We start from the raw sequence: 24,881 nt of genomic DNA on the forward strand, positions 1-24,881 counted from the left end.
TCCTAACGGAAAATATGATGCCAGATTTATCTCTGGTTTTTTTTGTACAACACTCTGATTAAATTGATTTTAACTAAAATATAAACTACCATGTCTAGCAGAAGTAATTTAATGTTATTTACAATGCTTCTGGAAACATCACATTTTCTGGCTACGTCAGTAACTCCATGACAGTGTTGTGCTGTTCAGTCTTAACGATGTAAGTCATTAAATACTAAACCAAAAAACACAAACACTTACTTGTCTCAGTGACCCATGGCTCATGTTGTGTTCAGCATAGAATGACTCCTGCAAGTCACATTGATTATGTATTATCACATGCACCAAATGATCTTGAAGAATCATATTAACTAGATAAATTACATAAGTACATTTAATTGAATTCACATGCTTCTCTGCAATAAAGTAAGGAGATGTCAAAAAACAAGTTACATTTGAATTTATGTATTTTTAAGCTAAAATGATGAATCACAATGCTCTTTTTACTGCTAGGTAATTGCCCTCATGCAGTCACAAAGATATCAAATGGAAGACGAAGTTGGGAAAATTCACCAGAGAGAAAATTAACTGAGCTAAAACTGACATGGATCGAAGCAAGTGAAATGGATGGAGAATAACAAAGATCAAGTATCAGAGTTTTAATGATTTAAATATAAGAGGATAATTTTTTGTGTTTTGTTTTTATGTAAGTAAATAGAGGCCTGTAAAAAAACCCAAACCCTGCAGAACAACAGTGATTTTATACAGTGGGAGTCATTAAGAACTAACAGATAATCACCACCACAGGTACCTGCAGTAATTCTGATATCGTTCTGTACTTACAGAAATAGGGCCAAGGCTCCAGTTCAGCAGAGCTTTAAAGCATTTGCTTCAGTCCATCCCTATTCAGCCAGGCACTTAAGCCTGTGCTTAACCTTAAGTACATGCTTTGGGATATAAACATGGGCTTCAGTGTTTAGCTGATTGGGGATGAATTGCTCAACTGGAATCCAAATGCTGAAGTCCTCACCTGCACAAAACTCCCTGAAATCAATAGAATATTTCCTAGAATACAGGCTTCAGAGTTGGGCCCTCATAGTTCAATACCAAATACTTTATTTTGAGTAGTGCCCGCTGATATGCTCAATGTTGGGTGCTCACTTTGACAACACTAAAATAATGACCACTTCAAAAGATTGCACTTAGAAGCAGAAATTAGGGGACTGATCCTTCAACTGTCTTGCAGGGAAATCTTCCAGTGAAGTCAACAGGAGCGGTGTGTGTTATGGAATGTAGTATTCTACTTTAAATGACCCCAATCCAGCTCTTATTGAAATCCATGGAAAGACTCCTCCATGGATTTAATGGGAGTAGGAAGAAGTCCAATAAGATCACCAGAATATGAGAACATGAAAAAGGAACCTATAGGGAAAGTAATTGTAGCATCCTGGGTATCCAAAGGAGTGAGGTGAGATTACATTGTTTAAAATAACCAATCAACTAACATGCAGCCAAAGACCTCACATACAGCAATGGCTGCGTCCCTTAGTGCTGGTGGCAGGTGGCTTCACCTCCCAAAAGAGGACTACTTTGTTTCAGTTCCCATGTCCCCAGCCTTTCTTCAAACCACACTCATCTGCATCCCAGCCAGCAAGGGTGGGGAGGCCCATTACACAATATTGAAATATGGTTGAAGGAAATGGAGGAGAATACTTAGAGAATAACTCTTGGGTACTTATAAACCTAGGGCCATGGAGGTTGCTCTTCTAGGATGAAATCGCCCATGTGCAGAGTCTGTGCAACCTTTAACTTTTACTTAACCCCTTTTTTTGAGAATTTAAGTAATGCATAAGCTCATCCCATCTCCAAAGGGCTGAGATTCACCCCCAGAGCAGAATTTGCCACTTCAGTCTGCTGCAGTATGGAGGAGCCAGTGCAGACTATTCTAAATATGTAACAAAATTCTGACCTGTGAAGCAAAGTGGAGGATATTGACCATTAAAAAGGTGAGTTTTACTCCTGCATATGTTTTTATGGATGAAAATGCATATAATATTACATATAAATCAATAAATGAAATGCTTTAAAAAAACATCAGAGCAGGAAAAACTATGTAGGATGAGTGGCATTCTGGTAACCATGAAAGGAGGGTGAGTAGCAACAGAGTGATTTATTATAACAACGGAGGAGAAATAGTCTTAGCCTGTTATAAACATATGGGCAATCTATTTTTCTCTTATGCTAATCATAAATCACCATTTTGCTTTTATGCTTGAAAAGAAACACCTTGTAGTACCTGAGGCTGTAACGAGGGGGAAAATGGTTTTCTTCCAAAGGTCAAGACTGAAACTCATAGAAATTTCCATTTTATGTCACCTGGATGCAGAAAATGCAGTACAGTATTTAGATCTAGATCACTGTTAATGTCCCTGGTGATAGAAAATCCCCTATGGGTGTGAGGTTTAAATAAGGAAATGTAAGTGTCCCATTCAGACAGAACTAATTTGCCATGAGATCTGATAGTGATTTAAGTGCCCACCATTGAGATGTCATGGGGTGCGTGTGTGGTCTGTCTTCAGAACTGAGTAAGAATAAGGGTTGATCTACACTGAAAACTTATATTTGTTTAGCAATGTCTCTCAGGGGTGTGAAAAATCCATACCCACGAGAGATCTGATCTGACCTAACCCCTCATGGAGACAGAAGAATTCTTCTATCGATCCTTTGGACAGGTGGATTAACTACAGCGATGGGTCATTGTATCTACACTGAAGCCCAACAGTGGCATAGTTGGAACACTGCAGCTATGCCATTGTAGCTTTTTAAATATAGACATAGCCTAAATACTGAGAGCAAAGTCTGTTAAAGAAAACCAATAATCAGGTGGAGAAATATCCCATTTATCTAACTCCGTGTACAAAATTAAGAGGATATGGGTTAAAACTCTATGAAAACTGTAGTTTGTTTGCCACCAGCCAATCCACATTAGTACAACTGGTGTACACACAGGCCAGATTTGGAGGTTTTTATACAAACCAAACTTTTCCAAGTCAGAGTTTTGTCTGAGGACTACAGGACTGGGTCACATGTTATTAACAGAAGTAGCTCAATCAAAGTATTTTATCAGACCTGTCATTCTTGTCACTATCTGTAGAAGTGGATTGGGATCCAACTACAGTAGAATGAATTTTGTTTTATTGTATTTTATAGTTGTTTTACTCTCCTTTGCCAACTGATGTAGGGAAGATATTTCATATAAAGCGTGACCTTCATTGCTGTCTTATGACCTGCTAATGCCATATTAGCTGGCCTGAGCTTCCTTATTTGATTAAGAAGGGAGGAGTAAATTGGTCATTTATTATATTTTTGTCTTCCTCCCACCAACCAATGTATAGGATAGTTTGACACGAAAGCATAACAGCTAAAATTCTTTCATAAGTGCGTTTCTATTTTTCTAAGAGACAACTATCAGTTAGATTCAGAGGAGGATTATGATACCTACTTCCCCTGGCTACCTACTGAGGAACAGCAGAGGATTATAAAATGCAATCTCATGGTTCTCAGCTTTAATTTAACAAGAACCAAAATGGGGGGGGTAGGGAGGGAAGAGATTCACAAACCCATTGTTTTCATTTAAGAACAGACTCATTTGATTAATGCTTTTTTGTTTTTGCAGGTCATTTTGTTTAGCGAAGATTAAAAAGTTTGGCTAATTGTGTGGATGTACTGCAATGTTAAGGTACATCTACACTGTAAAACAAAGACCTGTAACCTGACGGGCCCAAGTTCAAATGTCTGCACAGCAATTTTATAGCTGTTCAACCCAACCCCACAAGTCTGAGTCAACTGACCTGGGCCAGCCACAGGTGTCTAATTACTGTGTAGCTATACCCTCAAGGAGCACAGGAAAGCAGAGTCAGCTCCGCCCACTCCAGTTGGCACCCTCCCTTTGCCACATTCTCTTACAACCTTTTTCCAAAGGCATCAGGACTCCTTCTACTGTATTCTGACCTCTTAGTATAATCTGACTATGCATTAACCAACAGTCAGATTTATCTCTAAGGGAGATTGATCAGGGTCTCCAAGACCCTGTTTGCAGTAAACTTTTGTATTTTTATATAGTACCAAGGATCTCCAATGGTAACATTTTAAAATGTATTTAGATGCCTAAAGATATAGATAGGCACCTATGTATAGAGAAAATCCAACTGGGAGCCTATCTGTATCTTTAGGCACCTAAGCAAAGTGCATAAGCACTTTTATTATCATTTTACTGAAGGAGAAATTGAGACAGAGAGAGGTTAAGTGACTTCTCCAAGATCACACAGTAGGACAGTGACAGAGCTGGTGACAGAATCAAGGTCTCCTGACTCCCAATCCTGTGTGCTAACCACTAGACCGTGCTATCACTATCGCTTCCATCATTGATGAATGATCAATCGTCTCCACCCCTGACCATTATGTGCCAGTGCCTGAGTCCGCGAAGTCCATTCCTGTCCACTCTTTTATATTGTCAGTCCATCTCTTCTTCTGCCTGCCTCCTCTTCTCTTCCCCTGTACTGTCCTTTGGAGGATGATCTTGGATAGGCCAGATGATCTTGTCACATGGCCGTACCACTTCAGCTTGCACTTCACAGTTATCAGTAGATCTTCATATGACCTAGCACCTTGGGTGATGATGTTATGAACCTCTTCATTAGTGTCTTGGTCGAGATAGGAGATGCCCAAGATTTTATGGAAATATCTCATCTCTACTACCTGTATTTTCCATTCAAGATCTCCCATAGGGGTCCATGTCTTGCATGCATTAAAAAAATGGAGATGACCAGTGTATGCAGCAGTTTCAGTTTGGACTTCAGGGAGATATTCTTGTTCATCCAGATTGGCTTTAACTTTGCCAGTGCTGCTGCTGTTTGTGCAGTTCTTGCCAAAATTTCTGCCTTTGATCCCTCATTGGTGATGATTGCCCCCAGATACTTGAACTATTTCACTGTCTCTACCTTTTGTCCACTGACAGTTATGTGTGAGTTGATCCCACCACGTTTGTTTGTCATCAGCTTGGTTTTCTCTGCATTAATTTCCATGCCGTACTTTGTAAAGGTTTCATCCCATGATTTCACAAGATTAGCAAATTCTTCTTCACTACCTGCCAGGCCGTCAATGTCATCAGCGAATCAAAGATTTGAGATTGTTCGCCCCCCAATACTGTCTGTGCATATGTGATCTTCTAATGTGATCAAAAGTTATTCACTACAAGTAAATGTTGAACAGTGTGGGTAAAAGAAGCCAGCCTTGCCGGACTCCAGCAATGGTACAAAGCCGCTCTCCTATTGTGCCATTGACAAGAACTGCACTGTTGGCCTTGGCATACAGTTCTTTAAAGGTAAAAGTAAGCTTATGACCAATGTTGTACTTCTTCATGGTTGCCCAGAGAGCTTCATGCTATACTCTGTCAAATGCCTTCTTGAAGTCAACAAAGACGTGGTAGATGTCCTGCTGGTGTTGTAAGTACTTCTCACATAGAACACAAAGGTTGAAAATCTGTTCTGTGGTACTTCTTCCAGCATGAAAGTCAGCCTGTTCTTCAGCGATTATATTCTCTAATTGTGGCTAAATCTGTTCAATATAACTTTCAACATCACTTTGCTGGGATGGCTAATTAAGCTTATAGTCCGATAGTTTTGACACAGTTGCAGGTTGCCTTTCTTTGGCAGAGTAATAATTAATGCCTTTGTCCACGTGGAGGGCCACTCACCGATCTGCCAGATTTTGTTGCAGATCTTGGTGAGTACATCTATTACTCTTTCTCCTCCAAATTTCATCAGTTCAGCTGGGATGTTGTCAATACCTGTAGCCTTTCCATTCTTGAGTGATTTCATAGCTACCTCCACTTCTTAACGCAGTAATGAAAAATCCTCCTCTGTTGAATCTGGGCCATCTAGAACACTAGGATCTCCATTTGTCTGGTGGTTGTACAGATCAGATCAGTAGTTTATCCACCTATTGATGATATTCCTTTCTTCTGTGAGGCTGTTCCCTTCTTTGTCTTGAATTGAATTGGCTTTGGTCCATCTTTCCTTCGTCAGATCTTTACAACATGGAAGACTCTTTTGCTATTCTTATTGTTGATGCACTCTTCAATTTTAGAGCACTGTTTTTCAATCCATATCTCCTTGGCCACCTTCATTCCTTTCCTGATCTTTTTTACCAATCTCCCTGTATTTATCAGCTCCCTCGGTGCTATTCTTAACTCTCTTATCCTGTGGGTCCATGGGATAGAATAGGCCCACTGCTCCTCCTGCATGTCATAAAAGGCGACTTATAGTGGGTTGCCCGGAGAGGGATGGACTCCGCCAGGTTAGAAACTTGTCCAAGACACACCATATGATGAACAAATCAACCGTGTCCATACTGGATTGGTCATAGCCTAGGTTAACAATGACCACACCAACCATCCCCCATCAGGGCATATGTGACAAGTATATTACTGGTGGAACTCCAACAAAGAAGATTCGTGGAAGAGACAACGTCACCATAGCCACATGAAACGTAAGGATGTTGAGATAAATAGGGAGGTTGAAAGAACTCTCGTATGAAATGGAGTGATGCATCTGGCATCTTCTAGGAATATCCAAGGTCAGATGGAAGAACTTTGGAGAAGTACTTAACAGAAGAAGACCATGTATTCTACTACAGTGGAGAAGACAAATATGTCAATGGCATAGGATTTCTTGTTCATAAAGGTATCAAACTTTTTTTAGTTTTTAAAAATTGCCAACAAACTAAAAAAATCTGTTATCTTTATTTGCCCACCTCTAGTTTTTAATCTATTTCTAATAAAGATAAGTAACAAGAGCAAGTCAGGCAAAATAATTAAGAGACCTAGAAGGTTTGCCATATCATACTTTCCACTTACTGTGTGTAAATGGTGGAGGTACAATTTGGGACTGACTTATGTCCTATGCAACCTTATTCACATCATGGGATGCACACCAAACAGAATTGGCAAAAGGCCTTTATTTTGGAGAAGCTTCACTGTTTTCTTCTAGAATATTGGATATTTAAACTATAAAAGTTATTTTAGAGATGATATGCAATCAGAATGAAGAAAACTGGATTATATTTAGAATAATACACCCTAAATGGCATACACAAGAGTGGGGTTTAGTATGTAACCAGAAATGTATCTTGGTGTGTCAAGTTTCATGAAGTTGTTGTTGAAATATGCTGTTTGTATCTAAAAAGCCCCAGTCAGAATCGATTTCCTGTTTTCCTAGACTCTCCACGATATTGTAGGAAGATGCATTCTCTCCCCTAGTGCTTTTAAATATAGCAAAAAATCAAATGTTCTTCTTTGGGAAGGTAAAGATGAAAAGAAGACTATGATGTATTGAAAATTGTGTTTAAAAATGCAAGTAACGGTATGTCTACACTGCCGGTGACTTGGGGATTGATGCAGCAGGATCGACTGAGCTGGTTGTGGAGACCCGCCCAATTGATCTCGGAAGTGCTCTCTGATCAATGCCATTAATCCACCTCCCCAAAAGGAGTAAGGCTGGGTCGACCGGAGGGCTTCTCCCGCAGATGCAGCGCAGTGAAGAGGCTGTGCTACGGCAAAGTAAGTAAGTCAACCGTCAGCGACAGTGTAGACCAGGCCTAAGTTATTACTTTAAATCCTCAGGAGGTTCCTTGGTCCTGCTTGCAGGGGAGGGAGTCTTGTAGGGGAAGTGTGCAATCTGAGTCTAATAGAAATGAGTCTGCAAAAAGTCACTGTGGAGGAAGATGGGGTGAGTTGTGCCTCTCTGCTTTAGGGAGCAGCCTGCTTTCTCGCTCTCTCTGTTTTTGGTGCTTAAGTATTGAAGGTCTTAGAAATAAAGTAGTGTTACATTGCAAGCTTTCGGAAAGAGTATTTTCTGTTTTTATCCAGCCTCTCTATTTGTATGCCATGAACATAACAAAGACATGTATGTTCTCATAATATTAACAGTTAGTTAATTAGGGCTAGATTGATTCTTGTTCAACGTAGCCATGCAGTTGGGGAGTAAAGCTGTTCCCTTCAACTCTGCTCAACCATATCAGGAATAGATATTTTCTGGGTCTAGGTCTCGTGCAGCATGCTACGGTTGTAGAGCTACTGCTCCTGCCCACGAGCAAATGAGTGGAGAATATCTGACTCCTTTCCTCCTTGCTAGCCTGTGGAGCTTGTTGGATGCTTGGAAGGAAGTCAGCTTCAATCTTTCTTCCCTGGTGCAAGAGTGATGCCCTGAGAGTAATCATGTCACAGTTCTTCCAAGGGCTACTCCTAGGGCAATGCAGTTTATGCACCACTCTTTACTCAGAGTGGTGCCTAAAGGCACAATCTAGCCCTTAATTTGTAATTTAAAAATTTATATACTGTAACGTTACTACTAATCATGCTATAGTAATGCTAATATTCTGTAGTGTTCTGTAATTATCATGAATATACTCAAATAATGCACATTTTAAGTGACAGAAAAGAATGCATTTTTGAAGTGCTGCAATATCAACTGTCCTCTCGTATTAGCTGTTTGACACTGAAAATGCTCAGCAGAGAATGCACCTTTCTCTTAGCCCTCAGCACGGTAAATGTCCTGAGGGCTATAGAAAAGCCAGAAGACATTTCTTCCCTGTAGCAGCTGGGAAAACCTCAGGAATGTCAGAAGATGGTAATTTGTAGGCTGTAGCCCATGTATATTTTTTTGCCATGGAGTTGTTTCAGATAACATGCTAATCTTCATCTTTCAACTGTCCGTTATTCAAGGTCATCATGAAATTAAAAGAACCATTTACAAATAGTAACAATACATATGACTTTTGGAATGATGAGACACCATGAGCCACTGCTTATATGTCCAGAAAACGTTTACCTGTGTATTCTGGAACAGGATTTATATTGGTTTTTCTGTAGTATAATGAATTTCTCCCTATCGACAGATGACTAGAGCCCTAACTAGAGAGATCTGGTTTTTGAGTTCAATATGTAGCAGCTCATGCTTTCAGCTCTGGGCGCCTCTGGTTCAAATCCTAGTGTGTCAGCCAAGATGTCACAATTGCATAGGCCACCTCTCCCTCCATTCCTGGCGTTATAACATCTTGATGACAACTACAACAATTAGTTCTGGAGAGAAGTATTATTAGGAAAGTATTTATTATAATATTTTATTTGTTTGTTGGTTCAGTGTAGCGGATGGAAAAAAGGAGGAGAAGCCTGTACCATGTGACCAGCCAATATCTGTGGATCAACAGTGCTTCATGGATCCCAGTTTGAGAAATGAACACTGAAGAACCAGGTGTGCTCTGTGTGTATATTTAAAGCTTGCAACTCTTTATGTTTAAACACCTCCCATAGTTGTTAGAAATTTGAACTGGATTTTATAATCCAGATAAGCCCAATATAGCTCTATTTTTTTTTTTCTATTTCCTATATAGGGGTTAGGAGGCAAGAACAAAAATAAGGGGAGGGGGGATTTTATGGAAAACCGAGCCTACAAAAAGGTTTCCAAGTATTTTAAACTTTCTATTTAACCACATTGGGGAAATTGGCCAAGTGGATCCACATTTTTGTACTTCGTTGGTATATATATATTGTATATTCATCTGAACCAGTTTTGAATTTTCCTCTGGGTATCTGAATGGTTCAGGCTGAGTCTGCTGAGACTCTGTTTACCACAACTCAGATATAAAACAGCTGTTATGCTTCTGGATTTTTGTAACATATATAATATAATTATGTTGCCTACAATTCACTTTTCCAATCTAATTTTTGCAGGGATGCTTCTCTTGTCATGGTTTAGAGAACATCCTCTTTCCTCTGCATAGTTGAAGTTAAAAGCTCCCTTTCTACACACAAGATATTCACTTGCATTGTCCTAATAGAGAAATGTTTCTTTTTTTAAACCTTTTTACTAGAAATATTGCCCCCAAAATATCCCCCATTGCACAAATGTATGTGCACGTACACATACACACACAACACTGTGTTCAAAATCAGAGGCCTAATTGTCAATGAGTCAATTTAAATATCTAATTCTGGTAAACATACTCCAAATGAGATCTAGATCAGAATGAAAGGAATTTTAATTCTGAGTTCAAAGGAACAGGTTTATAGCAGTTTGTTGACCACTTAACAGAGGACAGGCTGTTGATTAGCACATGAGGTAATTGTTTTAAAATCTTCTTTCAAAGAAGTAGATTTAATTGTTTAGTGCAAACTGCACTCCATTTCTGTCTGATTCATTATAAACATTTTGGCTTCTTCCTGAAGGCTTAAAGTACTATTGACACGTGTACAATGGTTTGAATGAAGTTATCCTACTCTTTCCTTGTGTTTTTTAATCACCTGCTGATCCACTTTTTCCTCCATTCTTTCTTCTTGTGTTAATAATCACTAACCTCACCTCATCCCTTCTTAACACAACACAGGACAACTAGAAGATTTAAATTCATCCCTCTCTTCCCTCCTCTCCTCCCACCCCCCTCCAAGAAAAATGCTGTTGCTAGGAATTTGAATGTTTATGTATGAAATTTACATATTCATGAAAATGTGGTCTTTTGAGTACTGGAAACCAGCATGCAGCGTTGCATTCACATTAGAGAGTCTACTGCTTATGCACATGCAAACCTGTTGTTATAGGAGAGTCCATACTGGGGATTATAGTCTCCTAGCAATTTAAATGTGCCTTACATGAGAACAACAATACTTTACATCTGTACCTCATCTTCCAACTAATGAACCAAGGGCACTTTATAAATATTAATCAAGCTTCACAACCACCTCCCTCCCCTCCTGTGAGTTAAGTAAGCAGGAAGATCCTTGTTTAAACAGATGAGAAAATTCAGGCACAGAGAGGCTAAGTGATTTGCCCATGATCACACAACCAGTCTGTTGATGGGCCAAAAACAGAACATGCATCTTCTAACTCTTAAACTACTCTTTAACCACAAGACCATAGATATCTGAGAAAGTACTGCACTGGCTGTAACTTTTACTACAGGCTCTTTTAACTACTAAACACTTTTCCCGGGAAACCTAGCAGCAGTAGCCCACTGATTTCCAGAGTAGAGCAGACTGTTCAACGCTGTATGGGAACAACTGGGAAGTAACGTTTTACATGAATGATGAAGTGGCACACACCAGAATGTTCAGGTTTCCATTCTCCTTTTATTGCTTGACTCTATCAGATTTTCAACCTCATTCAGGGAAGCTTCCAGCTTTACTCACTTCCACAAATTCGCCCTTCATCTTATGATCTCTCTATTATGCTATCTGTGATGCTAATGTCAGCAGTCATTTCATAGCTGAGAGTGGCATCTTTCTCTCCAAATCATCATCCGTGACATATTTCTCTATTACCTGCTGATAATGTCTGCTGGATTCTTAGAGATTTTGTTCCCTTAATTTCACTCTTACCTATTCAACTGTTCTGATTTTGTTACTGACAGTGGACACACCTCAGTTTTAGACCTCGTCACACTTGTATCCACCACAGTCCTCTCATATTCTCTGTCTGTCTCATCAATCTTGGCCATCACATTCCTAAATTTGATCTTTGGTCTCCCTTTTGTGTTGATGATACCTAATCTATACCCGTTCGCTAATGTTGATTTCCCCTAATTTACTGATCACCTCATCCTCACTAACTTCTTGCTCCACCATAGCTTTATCCAAGTGAATGTATCTGAAATTGGTATCCTAATAATTGGCCGGAAGAACATCCCCGATGAAAACTCCACCTGCTCACTGCTTCACTCTAATCTCACTTTTGTCCCCTATTGTGATGTGCATATGCTACTGACACACAATGAACTCTCTCTAGCCACATTTCTCAAGACTTGAATTCTGCCTATCGTCATCCCTGAACTGCTGTCTATATCTGACACTAGCCAGCCGATAGTCTTCCTAAACGCTTCATCGTGAACTTCCACTTCATCAGGAAACAGAAGCTTCTCTTCTTTTATATTTTAAAAACTCAAATCACCAACATTTAATGTGTCCAAAATGTGAATGGCTCATCCCTTTTGCCCATACCAGAAGGTGGGAATATACATCACCTGAATCCTCAGAAATGTTAACTGACTTTATATTTTAAAATCCAATACAAGATCTTCTTGTGCTCTCCAAAATCCTACATAAAATGCCCTCTGCCCATTCCCAGCCTCTCTAATGTCCTTTCTTGCAGCACTTTCTTTGCTAGGCTTAAATAACTACCTGTCCCCACTCCTTTTCTCACCATGCTGCCCATTATCTAGAGACCTTTATGTCCTAGCTTTCTCTCACTTAGCTCTCCACCCAAGGGGAAAGGGCTGAACAGAGGCAGCTCTAAGTTCAACAACCATATCCTGAATTGCCCTCCCATAGGAACTCTTATCACAACAGGAACTATATTGCCCCTTAAAGACCCTTCTGATTGTTACAGATGACACTGTCATCCCTGATGTTCATCAGAGAGGCACAATCCAACCTGTTCACCATCCCCATTCAGGGTTCTGCCTACTGAGTACAATATTGTTCTTTTTTTCTAAGCATTTTATTCTTATGTTAGTTTCTCAAAGATTGTAAGTTTTTAATACAAAAAGTTCCAATTTCGAACTATTTTTATTTTGCAAATCTAGCCTTCAAATGGCAAAACAATATCCTGGTGCCCTATTAACTTGACCATGTAGAAAACTTGATTTATTTATACATTCCAGGGTCAAAAAGGTTAGTTGTGATCATCTAGTCCAACCTCCTGTATAACACAGGCCATAGAACTTCCCCAAAATAATTCCTAGAGCAGAGCTTTTAGAAAAATATCCCATCTTGATTTTAAAATTGTCAGTGATGGAGAATAATCCACCATGACCCTTGGTAAATTGTTCCAGTGGTTAATTAGTCTCACTATTAAAAAATCACACCTTATTTGTAGTCTGCACTATCTAGTTTCAACTTCCAGCCATTGGATCATATTATGCCTTTTTCTGCTAGAATGAAGAGTCCACTATTAAATATTTGTTTCCCATGTAGGTACTTTTAGATTGTAGTCAAGTCACCATTAACCTTCACTTTGTTAAGTAAAATATATTGAGCTCCTTGAGTCTAGCTCTATAAGGCATGTTTTCTAATCCTTTTAATCATCATTGTGGATCTTCTCTGAATCTTCTCCAATTTATCAATGTCCTTCTTGAACTGTGGGCATGAGAACTGGTCACGGTATTCCAGCAGTGGTTAGACATAGAGGAAAAATACCTCCCCACTCCTACTAGAGATTTCCTTGTTTATGGATCCCAGGATCACGTTAGCTCTATCGGCCACAGCATCACATGGGGAAGTCATGTTCTACTGATTATCCACCTTGACCCCCAATTCTTTTTCAGAGTCACTGCTTCCCAGGATAGAGTCCCCATCCTGTAATGATGGCCTAAATTCTTTGTTCCTAGATGCATACATTTACATTAATTACATTTGCATAATTACATTATCTTTAATTCTTTCTTAATCGAGTCCTGTACTAACCATTCCAGTATCTTGCTCGGAATCAATGTCAGGCTCAACAGGCCTATAATTATCCAGGTTTTCCCATTTACACTTTTAAAAAATTGGCACAACATTACCTTTCTTGCAGTCCTCTGGAACTTCCCCAGTGTTCCAAGATTTATTGAAAATCAGCATTAACAATCCAGCAAGATCTTCAGACAGCTCTTTTAAAACTCTTGGATGCAAGTTATCCAGATCTGCTGATTTTAAAATGTGTCATGTTAGTAACTTCTTTTTAAACATCTTCCATAGATACTAATGGAGTGGAAATAGGGCTATCACCACCATGTGAAGAGAATAGATCATCTGGTTTTTTCTCCAGCTACAAAATAGAAATATATATTGAACATTTCTGCCTTTTCTACATAATTATTGATAATTCTACCATTTGCATCTAGTAATGGACCAAATACCATGATTATTTTTGGTCCTAATATATTTAAAAATTCATTTAAATAGCACTGAAGATTCGAACTCCCTCCTTGCTACTCAACTCACTTTGCAGGGATGGGTGAATTCTCCCACCATGCTGCTGTTTCACTTCAGTGAGGTATATTAGGTACCAGGTCCCAGTTTAAATGTTATTATGCAGTATTCCTTTTGGCCTGAGCCGTAACCAAAATTTGAAGTCCTGCAGGGTTGTTTCCATTAGTATGAGAAATTGATTATATAAATCAGGTATACTCTCAGTGTAATCTTGTTTGTTTATGCAAAGTCCTGTCAACTCAGTAGAGGCAAACAACAGCAGGAAATTTCCTTTCTCAGAAATTCTCAGCTGTGCCACTCCAGTGAGCTGTGCCCAAGAGGCTTTGTCCTTCTCCTTCCTTCCAGAGTCATTCTCACAACTCCTTCTACAGGCTTCCTGCCTCTGTCGCATTCCAGGGTGCAATCCAGACCAATGAGGGGTTCTGTAATCACCTGCCCTGCAACTTTGGGTGCCTCAGAATGCTTTGCTGCTGTAGCTCCCAATCTGGGCCTCTCACAAACAACGTGTGGGTCATACCCTGAGTGTCGGTGTATAGCGGCAGTCTTGATCTAGCAGCTCTGACTCGAGCAGCCTGTCAGCAGCACCCCAGCCACTCTCTAGCTTCCAGCAGCCTTGGTGACTACTGGCAGGGTGACCCCAACATACTCCCAGTCCCAGATTTTTCCCAAAACATGTGTTCTGCACTGTCCAGCCCTTTCCTGGGCAGTTCAGGTATTATAGGTCCATTGCCCCAGTAAAGGCTCAATACCCACCAATTTACTATTTTAAATTGAATTACCAAACAGCTCAGTTTAAACACAGCATTGGATTAGTGTATAAATATATATATTTATTTAACTACAAAGAGAGATTTTAAGTGAGAAAAAATATAAAGTATTAAAGTCAGAAATGATTACGAGACATATAAAGATAAAATGCTTTCTAATTAGACTTGGTTCAAGGTAAAATCCTTACCACATGTTCTCAGCAATATTGCTGACCAAATTCTCAGGTGGGATTCTCCCCCTCCCCCAAAGTCAAAGGGTTGGTTCCTTTGTTGTCTTAGGTAAAAGAGAGAGAGGCAGGGAGGGAGATAAAGAAATATAACCTGAGGTATTTTGACCCTCGCTTTTATAGTCTAGTCACCTTTTGAAATGCATTTTCCTGACGTTTACCCCAGGATAAAGTTCCTTCCCGCTGTCAGGACAGAGATGTGGAGTCTCGTGGTGAAAGATGCTTTGTGTTGCTGCTTGCTAAAATGCAGATCAATCTGTTCCTGTCCCCACTTTATTGCCAAAGAATGGCCACTTGACAGGTGATTGTCAATCAACTTTCATAACCCCTGGCTAGAGGCATTAACTTTTCCATTGTCTTTGAGGAACCAATTCACCCCCTTTTTCAGTCCCGAGGACCCTGTTTACTACTTGTATATAAATTGAGGTAAGCACACATTTCTTTGTTTAGGACAGACCCTTTTTAACAACTTCTGCCTGCTCAATGCCACATGGGTTTCAACATGTGCTAACATCTTACAGGGGGAATTCATAACTTTATATATAATGTTGCTACACACATTTCACCATAACATTATTGACCAGCAAGTTATTAGTTTTCAAATGATACCTCACAAGGCATATTTTGTACAAAGACTATTACAGCGGTGTATAGTGTGTGAATACCGGAGTGCATTCAGTCACAACCTCCAACATACATAGGTTGCAAATCAATATCGTACACCCTGCCCTGAACTCGCATTTGCAATTGATGACAGCATTCAGTCCACACACCTGATCTCTGATGTGCTAGTTAGCCTAGTCCAAATGTGGTAGCCTCCATTGTTTGCAGGTACATGAAGGGGGTTGTTTGCTCGTTTTGTTGAGCCTGAAAGAGGGGCTTGGCACAGCCATTGGCTTTAGCTAGGTTGTAATTGTTTTTGGATCTGAAACCCATTCCCGGTGGCGGTCATTACATTAGAACCTTTCAGCATAGCAATATGAATAACCTAAGAAACCAACTTTCAGTACTTGAAAGAGGCTGGATCAGATGCTCGGCTAGTATAAGTCAGTGGAACTTTGTTGAAAGCAGTGAAGCTATAACAACACACAGCAGCTGAAGACCTGAACCTTATTCTCCCACCTCATAGGAGAGTGCTCTAACCACTGAGCTATGGGATATTCTGTTGCAGAAAGCTACTCCCTCAGTCCCTCCTGTTAAAACTGTTTCACTGTGGATAAATAATGAAAGGGTATATGGAACTGAAGCCTCGGTCTCTATATCCCAGGTGGGGGCCCTAGCCACTGGATTATAGAATCACTCTCTTTCTCTCCTCATCCCACCCGACCCCCATGACTATTCTACCGTGGATAAATACTTAAATAAATACTTAGTCATTTTTTTCCCCAGAATGGGAAATTGTGGTGGGGAAGGCAAGAAGGTTTGATTATTTCAAACAAAAATAAATCCCATCATAAATGTATATCCAATCTATCCAGCAATTCTTATCAGTTGAATTTGCATCTGAGAGCTATATAAAATAACTTGGGATAGAGTGAATTGATTCTTTTAAACATTTTGGCCTAAATCTTCCCAAAATGCACACAAACTTTTGAAGATTTTAAGCCGCCTTCCTCATATCAGCAATTATTATATGTAGGCACTTCTGGGTTTAACACTTGATCCAACTCCTGTTGCGGCTGATTGAAAGCCTCCCATTGAGGCTTTGGGATTTGGAAAAAAAAAAAAAAAGCAGTATGCTGAGTCCACGTCTCTCCATCCTTGTTGTGGAACTTAATAGTAGGATAACCAAGCTTGTAGAAACGGAGAAAACTAATTTATGCTGATGATCTGGCCCTTTTGGCTGACAGCAAAGAGGTTTTCGTAAATATGATATCAGAGTGGACATCTGTGTTTACAGATGATGGTTTGAAGATAAACACAAAGAAAACTAAAAGTATGCAAGTAAGTGGAAGAAGAGCTATTGATTGAAGTTTCAGGAGAGAAGCTGAATCAGAAGAAAGAATTTGTATACATAGAAAGTACACTTAATGTCATCAAAGAGATCTGGAGAACTAACAAGAAAAACCCAATTTGCCTGGGCAGCAGTGGAAAAAGATAGCAGGAGTACCATGGGACCTGCAAGTAAATAACAAACTGAAAGGAAAAATATATATTCTCTGGGTATTTGTCCCTGCCTGCTCTATGGTTTGAAAACAGTAGGTCTTATGAAGACAGAAGAAAAGACGTTAGAGAGAGAAAAAATAATACACTGAGGAGAATGGCAAGCAAGTGGCAGGTAGACAGAGCATGCATGGAAGAAATTAAGGGGTAGATAAACTTGGGACACTTAGCTAGAGACCACACATTTGAGGTGGTCTGGAAATATGGTAAAAGTGAGAAAAGAATGACCAGCAAAGAAAACATGGGTAAAAGAAGACAATAAGAAAGGATGCGGAAAATGAAGGTTATGATGGAAAGACTCTGTCAAGAAAAATATGAAGAGAAAAGGACTGGAACTCATATGAATGCCATGGAGCAGAAGAATGGCAAAGAATCATGGGCACTCCAGATCCCATGTAAATGGAGAAAAGGGTTGAGAAGTGAAGTGGAAGCCTCCCGTTGATTTCAGTGAGAATTGAATGAAGCCCATAGATAAGATCACAGTTCACAAAATCTCTAAAGAACAAAAAGGAGAAGAGAAGCCTTTAAAAGACCAAATGCTGAGTACGCTGCACAAAACAGCAAAGGAAGAAGCTTGGAATGGCAGAGGGATCCTTTCTTTATTATAATAATTAACATTTCCTATAACCGCCATTTCATAATTCAGCACATTTCTGATGTCAATAAATTACAGTACGAAAGCGCTTAATTGCATCAAACCAACGTAAGACAGGGTGAAGGACATTCCTCTTCATTAGTGCAGCTTTGGAAAGATGGGTGTGGTAACTATGTCTATAATATGAATGCCTTCCCTGTGGCTGAAGGTAGTGCAATATCTCAGAAAAATAAGGGAAGCATTATTGTAAAAATGCAAGGGAGTTTAAAGCTTTTAACAGCTTAATAAGGTTAAAGTTTTACTTTAATAAATCTTATTTATCAAGGGCCAATAAAGAAATTAAGAGAATACCACTGAATGGAAAAATGCAGTGCACCAAATAGGAAAATAACTTATCAGATTCTTAAAATCCTGGAGGCACAAACTAAGGAATGTAGGGTTTTCTTTTGCAAATGAAATAAAGTTATGTACACACACAAGAATAATATACGCTAGATGTGGAGAAATCCACCAGTTAAAAATAAATTCTGTATATAATTCAGATTTACAGGCTAATTCCTTTGTGCTGCACAATAGATTTCTGTTGGGACAGCAGATTCCCTCACTTTTAAAAATATAGTTCAGCTCCCCCTTCCCTTTGGTATCTCCTTCTGCCTCCTCATAAAACAAAGCTTAAATGGAAATCCACAGTGACACATGGTTGTATGGTAAAATGTGCTCTGCCTTTTTTTATTTATTTTTTATTTGGAATACGCCCACTGGTAAAAGCTCACTGATCTATGGAATGTTAACACCTGAAATTACCAGTGCTACAGCCTCTATCTGCAGTGTTTCATTCTCGACACACAAGTGCCAGCGACTTCAAAATTTTTGGTTTTTAAGCCGTCAGAGGATGTGTTGGAGTGAGTAGTAATTCCAGCTTCATCATGTCACCATGTCACCTCAAAGGGAGGCTTTCCACAAAGGGAATTAATAAGTAGATGCTGCAATAGTCTATCAAGGAACTGATGATACGACACTGAGCTTTTGTAACAAAGAGGATCAGTGAACTGTGAGTCGCTAATTTACCTGGCATACAACAGCTCTTTATGGAAACCTCCTATTCTCATATTGTGGGTGCAGTGATGGATGTGATCACGGCTAGAATCAGATGGCAGACTATGCTGTTTATCTCTTCATTCTCTTGACGAGTGGGGGAAGGGGGCAGATGGGAACCGTTTAGTTAGCTGCAGATTGGCATGACAAAGTGGAAAGATTTGAAAGGGTTCTTCACCCTGCAACTCCTCTGTAATTTTGCAACTGGTTAGAGGCACAGATAGTTTAACTGGTTCCAAGTTACATGGTGTGGTTTGTAACAGCAACCTTTCTGCTGTCACAACTGGGCTTTTTCATCCACACTGCACACTCTGCCTAACTGTGTTTTTACAAGTGCATTCCAGGACATCCTATAAAGCCTCAGGAGCAGATGCCTACAGTCAAAACTGTGGGAATGTTTTCAGAAGTTATGCTAAGTTTTGTTAGCTGCCTAATCTGGCACATGGTTCCTGTAACCAGCTAGGCACACTCGTGAAGTGTTTCTCAAATGCGGCCACCAACGGACTTTTTTGCAGCCACGACAGCCTCCAAAGCATGAACGAAGATTGGGGGGAAGGGGCAAAGCCACAGCCCCCCTGCTGCAGCACCCAGCTGTTGTTCCTGAATAGCTATTACCTAGGGCAGCAAGATACACCGCCTTGGTGTTTGCACTGGTGCCACCAGTGGGGATCAGTGCCCTGCACCACACAGTCTTCTCAATGGCTCCAGGCAGTGCCTCTGGAGACACATGGGGCTGCTGTGTGTGGCGCTGCAGGTGACTCTTGTTAATGGAGGTGGCTGCAGTATTCAGTCACCCAGGGACTCCCTTGTGCCACTCGCCTTCTCCTGCCTGGCCAGGGCATGGGGAGCTGGGGACTCTGCAGGCAGCTGGTGAGTTCCTGACCTACCTTCCCTGGGGTAGACTCTTGCTTAAGGGCCATGGAAGGCATGACAGAGAGATGGGTTTGTCAGAGTGGCCACCAGCAAGAGTTGGTGGCCACACTCTGAGGCCACCAAAAATGTTGTTATGAGAACCGTGCCACTGTAGCAGATAAAGTTAGTTCTCTCTCCACCTGTTACTCTGTGTAGACAGATATCCCATAGTGCACTAGCAGAGGTGGCACATAGTTAAGATTCTCTGGTTATTAATGGTGTATTGTGTGGACATAAATTGTGATTACAGCCAATTTTGTCTCCAGCTGGTTAGAGGAATGGTAAAAAGTTGCTGTGTGTATAGGCTCTTAGTCTTCAGCTTCCCCAAAATAGAAAATATTTATTGCTTTATTAAAGAGAATGGATTTCCTTTTATCACTGGAGATCTGGCTTTGAGCGTTGGAAAGGCCAATGTTAAAATAAATCTGATGTTTCTCTTTGAGTGCCCTATAGCCATTTGATTATGCCTCCAAAATACTGTACCATATCCACACAGCTTGTCACAACCTCGTCTGATTGTCAGTCTCTAAGAGGACCCCAGAGTAGACTAACAAAGGATAAGGCAGGGCAGAGTTACATGGGTAGAGATATGTGGGGAAACTTGCACAGTTCCTGCCTACACAATTCTCATCTCCAGCCAACTCTGTTAGTTACTCACTCATGAGCAATTAATTCAACCACAAGCAATTTTTTTTTGAAAACCACAATTATTTATAAAAACATCCTACTAATGCCCATTGGAATATATTCTTACACAAATTCCAGCTGTTGGCAAGCTTTTATCTGAGCAAAAATGGCATTCCTAATCCTTTGTTTGATTGCCTGTGCTATGAACTACATCCATCTACCTCGATGGAGACACACCTAGGTAAAGTGTGGATATTTGTCTTTGTTAATCATGCATACAATCTGCAATTCAAAATGTGTGTAAAAATATCAGAGGAAAAAAACCCCTGCAGTCCTCATCATTCATCCTGGCAAATAAAAAGTTCTGGAAGAAATGAGCCCCATGCTAATAGTCCAGGGGTTCTCAAATTGGGGGTCGTGACCCCTCAGGGAGTCACAAGATAATTATTTGGGGGTTGTGAGCTGTCATCCCTGCTGCTTAACAGTGTGGCTCTAATGGATCTGTACAACCAAGATTGTGCCCAGGCATGGAAGGTACTGTCTGCATTGTGGGCTTTGGGGGCTCGACTGGGAACTTGCTTACTAAGAACCTAAACATTTAAGTTCTATTCAGAAATAAAAATGGGTAATTCGCCCCCTCTTAAACTGTATTTCTGAGCCTGGTGGAACCACTACAAATTGGTATTGGTGATATATGCAAACTCTTGAAATTACCCCTGGTTTCTCTTCTCAAGTGAGACATTCCTCTGTAATTTCAGCAATAATGTATGAGTAGCCCTAATAATCTATGGGCACATTTTTTCACATTTCCCACAAGAAAACGCTAATTTGATTTAAGAGGGATTCTGTTTATCATCTGACCCAGTTAACAGTCAAGTTAATTAGCCAATTAACAGTACTGACTCACTCATTCTTTCAGTCACATATACACACACCACTACCTCTCCTCCATCACCATCATTTGTTGTCTGTTGATCACCAAATTCAATTAAGAATTGCTCTCCTTGTTTACAGGACAATCCAGAGACCATTACTACCCAACCTTGCTGACCAAAACTGCACCTATTCCACTTACTCCTTTAATCTTGGTTTTGTCTCTGTCACCTGGGTCTCCACAGGTCGGTGTGCCTCACTCATTTATGACAAAAGTAGTAACTGGAGTACAGTTGGCTTGAATATTCATTGTGATGATATTATCTGATTAATTTAGCGTGTCTGTGTGTTTGCCAATCATTCACAAATAGATCTTAATTTAACTAAATGAATTTGTTATTCAGGAGAATTCATTTACATTTATTTGTTAGGATTAAAAAAAAATGATATGGTTCATGAAGACTTCCAGTTACGTTAGATAGGACAGAAAAACAATAAGGAATACAAGATGGCCCCAAGCCTACTGAGAGGTGTGTTTTGGTTGCTACTGCGATAGGAGAGGGCAGAAGGGCGGGACGGGCTGGGCCATGAGGGATTTATAGCCCCCACAGGACTTCTGGGGTAGGTTTGAGGTATTATGGGATTGGCACAAGTTTTGGAGCCATGATAAAAGCCATACGCTCAGAGCCACTTCCTCTTTGCTGGTTTCCAACAGTCAGCTAATCTTCCCTCTTCTGCCTGTCCAGAAGGGGCCTCAGTGGGACAGGCGCTGCCTCCGGCTGCCACTGCAGGTGAGCCAACAGCTGTGCGAGTCGGCAGGGCCAGGCCTGGATGATTTTCCCTCAGAGTGATTCTCTGACATGGTGCCCCATGTGGAGCTGCTCAGGGGCTAGGTCCTGGGCCAAGGCAAAGGCTGACTCCCCTCCCCTAGGGACCCTGCAGGGCTCAGGGTGTTGGTGGGCTCAGGGTGGTGGTGCAGGGCTCAGGGTAGGAATTTCTAGGGAGGACAGGGCTAAGCTCCAAGGTCTGAACAAAGCCCTGGTGGGGAATCCTGGCTACCTCAGGCTGTGGGCCATGCCCACAAGAGGCTGCTTACTGCCTCTGTGGGACTCGAATTGGCAGCAGCTCTTGGAGGCGATCACCCCAGTCAAACGCTCCCCCCAGGAGTCAGCCCAGTCTGCCCCCTACCTGTGAGGCGAAATTTACCTGGTGACTCTGCCTTGTTGTGCTAATTTAGTTGGTTCTTACCCTGGGCCCATCACTGTTCCAGCAGGGCAGCGTGGTGGCTGGGTTGATCGTCCTGATCTGGGACTACATCTGATGCTCCTCAGAGAGGTTCTTGCTCCTGGTGCAGAGCCCCTTTTTATTTAATCATTCCTCTGTGCTTGTGATCTCTCCCTAATCTCCTGTAGGGCACTAGCCGTGCTTGCAGTCTAAACTTATGCACAGCACAGGAAGAGGCACTTTTGGAAGTGAAAATGGAAACCTCCAACCACTGGCAATAGATAGTATGTTGGTGTTGATGCTCCTGGTGACTTCGTCGCTCTGAGATGTGTCAGCAAGACTGATATAATCAGACATGTTGACGAGTATCCCTTTCCATTCCAAATATAGACAGAGTCTTTTCCTTCAGCAGCTAAATAGATTAAAACCCTGCTTCAGACCCATTCACTTTAGTCAGGAGTTTGCACACGTATGTAGTTACATTAGGGCACATTTCCTTAATGTAGTTAGGACCTTAGACTGAGGAGACTGTATGTTTGTCCCACCCCAAAGATAGGTAATTTCCATTCCCTAACCCAACCATATTGTGTTCATAACTGTGTTCATTGTATTTCATGGACCCACAGACTGGCTGCAGAATTCTGCCCCAGTCACTCACTGGATGAAATGTACCAGATTCCTGAATGGGGGAAATGGCTCAACTTTGGAATTTCTTCCTGCTCTCTCTTTGTGTGCCCACAGGTGCTCATGAAGAGTGCAGATGAGGGGCTAAAATGAGCAGAGTCACCTCTGGGATGGAGTCCTACTTTCCCCAAATGGTCCACGCTTTGTGAAATGTGCACATTGTGCTCTGAACAAAGGCTCCTCTATCCTCCCTGACAGGAAAGCACATAACTCCACTCTTTCTGGCATGATTTCAGAGGAGACTAAGCCCTGGTGTCCTATCTTAGGTCTCACCCACTGCCCTATGGAAGAGAAATTTTCCTTCCTAACCTGGAGCACAGCAGCCCTTCACTGGGAGGGGAAGGAATGACTCCACCTGCATGGAATCCTTAATGTGACTAAGGCTCTCAAAGACTCTTCTCTCTAGAGGAGTTTTAGAAGTAACGCTACCAAACAGAAATGTGCATGCAATATTAATTTTGCTGCCAAGCATGCGCTTGGGCTTATGTGCAGCATAGCCGATGCTCTTTCAATTGCAGGCTAGCAGATTCCTAGCACTAGCAACGGAGGCCAGGGAAATGCCAGAACAAATGCCTGCACTCCTATGAAATCTTGGTTGCTGGAAGCAATATCCACAGCCAAGGGAGCACCTTTTCAGCTAAAATGATGGTGCTAAAGGAGTTTTTTTGGGGGGTTGAGGGTCTACCCAAGGCCTGGCCTATACCAGAACCCAAAATCTGGTGGCTCATGGACTTGCTATAACTAACCGGTTATCTGGGGTGACCTTCTACGCCAGGTCTGCGAATCATCCAGACCCCTACCAGGCATTCAGGATCCACAGGATGATGGAGGTTTGGACCCAGGTTGCTGGGTGGCAGAGCAATGACAGGAAACCAATGACCTTGCAGGTCCTTAGGCAATTAGTTGAGGTTCTTCCTTGGCTCTATTTTGCAGGTGGTGAGGATATACTCTTCAAGGTTGCCTTTCTGTTGACTTTTTTTGAAGCTGTCGAGGTCAGCATGGAGCCTCTTTGCGGCAAGCAGGCTCTCAAACGATAGGACATTCAATGGTAAGGTGACTTTCTACAACTCGAACTCCACAGATCAAAAACCCAGGGTGGGTGAGGCTGCTGCTCTGCACCACTCTGATGAGGGGTACCTTTGACATGTACTGCGGGCATATGTAACTCAGTGACTACTCAGGGATGGTCCCCTGCTCCTGCATGGGGATTTGTTTGTTACTAACCAAATTCCAGTTTGTGGGAGTGCTTAGGAAGGAGCTGTCATTCTTGGGCTTGCCACCAAGAGAGTAAGGCTCCCATTTGTTCTGTAGATGGGCTGCAACACTGAATACCCAGTAGGGTCTGGGGACATCAGAAGTCCAGGCTATAGGGTGCAGGGGATCCAGGGCCTATAAGTCATATGTGTGGCTGCTGAAGGGAGGCTGACACAGATGGTGGGCTGTACTCACCACTGGTTTTAACTATGTCGGCTTCCTTCTCCATGTCGATCACATAAGCATTGAAGAATGCCTATGGCTGGGGATATGGATTTTCAAACACAGTGTTGTGCACTGGTTTCACAAAAGAGCATGTATTCAGCAAGGGGCTCGCAGCTGGGCCTTGGGCTGGGTGTGAATTTTGTCTTGACACAGCAGACGGGGCATGTGCTGGGACAAGCTCATGCCTCTTTGGCATGGACGGGTGCCCCATGAGAACATGCTGGACATCACTGTTA

At 41.3% G+C, this 24,881-nt stretch overlaps 1 long non-coding RNA gene across 1 annotated transcript; it reads left to right on the plus strand.

Moving 5' to 3' along the window:
* The first annotated feature begins 9,193 nt into the window (after positions 1-9,193).
* LOC137151884 (uncharacterized) lies at positions 9,194-24,215 on the plus strand. Its single transcript, XR_010919391.1, has 3 exons — positions 9,194-9,290; positions 21,400-21,503; positions 24,100-24,215. It is a non-coding gene; the product is annotated as an uncharacterized lncRNA (long non-coding RNA).
* Positions 24,216-24,881: the final 666 nt, after the last annotated feature.

Source organism: Emydura macquarii, unplaced genomic scaffold (assembly GCF_026122565.2).
Source record: "Emydura macquarii macquarii isolate MOO-44397 ecotype Brisbane River unplaced genomic scaffold, CSIRO-AGI_Emac_v2 contig_1119, whole genome shotgun sequence".
Lineage (NCBI taxonomy): Eukaryota > Metazoa > Chordata > Testudines > Chelidae > Emydura > Emydura macquarii.